At 35.9% G+C, this 2,733-nt stretch overlaps 1 pseudogene; it reads right to left on the bottom strand.

Annotated features, from left to right (window-relative positions):
- The window catches only part of LOC108976131, a 21,349-nt pseudogene extending 19,634 nt beyond the window's left edge, over nucleotides 1-1,715 (bottom strand).
- Between the last annotated feature and the right edge of the window lie 1,018 nt (nucleotides 1,716-2,733).

Consider the following 2,733-nt stretch of genomic DNA (forward strand, 5'->3'; position numbering starts at 1 on the left):
GAATGTTCGTTCTGCAGTGTGTGGTAAATAKTGTGAATTTGTGTAATCTGCGGAAAATTTAGTTTCGTGGTGAAAATAAATCCTTAGCAATTTTTGGTTTAAATGTTCTTTCAATGACCCTTCTATACTTATATTCTTTAGTTAAATAAGTAATGCTAAATTATTGGCTTATGACTAATCGTTTGAACATTTGAACAATAGTTTATATAGATGTAATTATTATAATCTTTTTGATCTACTTAATGCCAACTGATTCATATATCATTTTGTATATRCGTATAATCTAAGGTGTCTACTTTTTGTTTAACAGCTTACCTTGTAGGTTTGCARATTATCAACAACACATTGCAATACCGCCTCTCGCCCTACTGGTRCCGTGACATTCTGTAATGGCTCACCAAATTTTGGTAAATCTGTAAAATGAAGATGAAATAAAATATTTTCTTACTTGAAGACATAGTTTATTGARCTTAATTAAATCAAAGCGTTCTATAAGAAAATAATATTATAGTCCTGAGGAAAATATTTCAGCTCATTTAAAAAAAAAATAACCATTTCAAAAATTGTAGCATCTGTTAATTTTTGGATCTCTAAAACTTGGCACGTTCCCATAACCACAATTGCGATTCTGCTTTTCTTGATAACGGAAGTGCTTTTGATAAGACGTCCCACGCAAGCGTCACCATGAGACTGCACTATGCGAGGAAGTAAGATTCGTTTCTCTCTACTAAGGATCCTGGTAGTAGATGAGCTCCCAAAAAATTGCCTGGGATACGGCGATGACCTTTTCATAATGGCACCAAGTAAACTTGAGAATACCCTCGATTCCACATAGTCCAAAGGGGCTTAAGTCTGGCAAAGTTATGGTGTAATACGGCAGGGTTAAATATGAACCCGTCAAAAACAAAGCGAATATATCCTCCAGGATTGAGACCCCTAACACTTGGTGGTAGAGAGTAGGAGATGTCTAAAGAAGTGAAATATCTAGGTCTCACATTAGACTCAACCGTGCGGTGGAATGGCATATAGAATTAACACTGTCCAGAACCTTCAAGACACTATCGATATGACGGTATCCGGTAGATCCTGGGTCTGCAAGCCGGACATATTGTCACTTATGGAGCGAATGATTAGTCATCGCATTCTTCTGTAGGCCTGCAACTATCGAAGTTGCAAAGACTCGCCTACGTCTGCGTTTCAGGGTCAATGCCCACTTGGACAACCGCAGCACTTGAAGTCATGCTGGAGCTCACACTGCTGCATCTAGTGATTAAACAGGCAGCGAAGCTTTCTATACTGCTCAAGGCAGTAGTGGTAATTCTTTGTTTTGGCTGATGAAATTTTTATTGCTGTAGCTGAGCAGCTTAAGATCGCAACGCTTAAAACTCTCTTGCTTTTTATTACTCATTTCTGATTCTGCTCGTTTAGGGATTATGCACCTCATGTCGGTGGAAAAGAGTAATCGGTGGATATTATTATAATTACTAAATATCAGTTTTGCAATATTATGTTAAAATTATGTTAAAATACAAACATGTATCAGCGATATAACCAGTTAGAGCCAAAATATCTGAGATAGCAATATGGCCGTAAATTTTAATGTGGTTTTCACTCTTATTCATTATATATTGCGTTTAACACTCACCTTTGCCAGGCAAAAAATTCGTAGATGCATCATCTCTAATATCTTCGAGCAACTCTTCGTGATGCCTCATCTCTATAGTGGATAAGGCAAGGAAGTAGCGATTAATTGAGTTCAGTGCAGTCATGGTAATATCATATCGACGGCGATGTCACCAAAAGCGCATCAGTGAAAACCCAGCACATGTATTAAGGGATGACAGCAGCATAGTTGAGATGTCATAGATTAGTTGTCGCAAGCACATTAGTTTCAAGTGGATTGTGGATCAATTAATAAAAGTAGAGCAAATATAAGAACAAAAGCAAATATATTAACTTAGTACATGCTTTATCAATATGCATATTTATATAAAAGAATTTTTTGTGCAAGTTAATTAGATACGATCTGCTTCTCACTTTAGATATACGTCTCAAGCCGAAATTATAAATTATGTATAAACATTTCATTTACTGGAAGTAATGTCAAAGCCGGGCAGCCATATTTATGTAAGCATTTATATTTCATAGATTCTCATAGTTGTTATATAGAAGTGTCTTAAACTGCATTGAAATCAATAAATGCTTTTCATTTAATTTGAAATACCATTGATACAACTCAGTTCTGAATACATCATTCAGATGCCCCCCACGACTCCTTTGCAGGAAACAATTCGATGAATTCAATTCTTGAATACTTTTTCCACCAAATCAAGATATATATCGTGAATAAACGTTCCATACTGACTCCTATAGAAAGTCTGCTTTATTGCTTCAGACCAATGATTTGAAACAACCCCACAAGAAGTAGTCTTATGATGTTAAATCACGATTTCTTGGAGACCATTCAATGTCACAATTTCTTGAAATAATCGCATCTCCAAATTTTACTCGCGAAAATTTGGTTGTTACATGTGATATATTGCACCAAGCCGCGTCTTTTTATAACCAGATATTATCTGCATTAACTTCTTCCAATTACGGCCATAAAAAGTTGGCTATAACCGATCTATATGGCTATCCATTGACAACAACGGTGTCACCAACTGCATTTCGAAAGAAGTACGGTCGACCAGACCATAAACCACTATAAAATGTCAATTTATGTGAATGTAA

This window comes from Bactrocera latifrons, unplaced genomic scaffold (assembly GCF_001853355.1).
Source record: "Bactrocera latifrons isolate USDA-ARS-PBARC rearing strain unplaced genomic scaffold, ASM185335v1 scaffold_1149, whole genome shotgun sequence".
Taxonomy (NCBI): Eukaryota; Metazoa; Arthropoda; class Insecta; order Diptera; family Tephritidae; genus Bactrocera; species Bactrocera latifrons.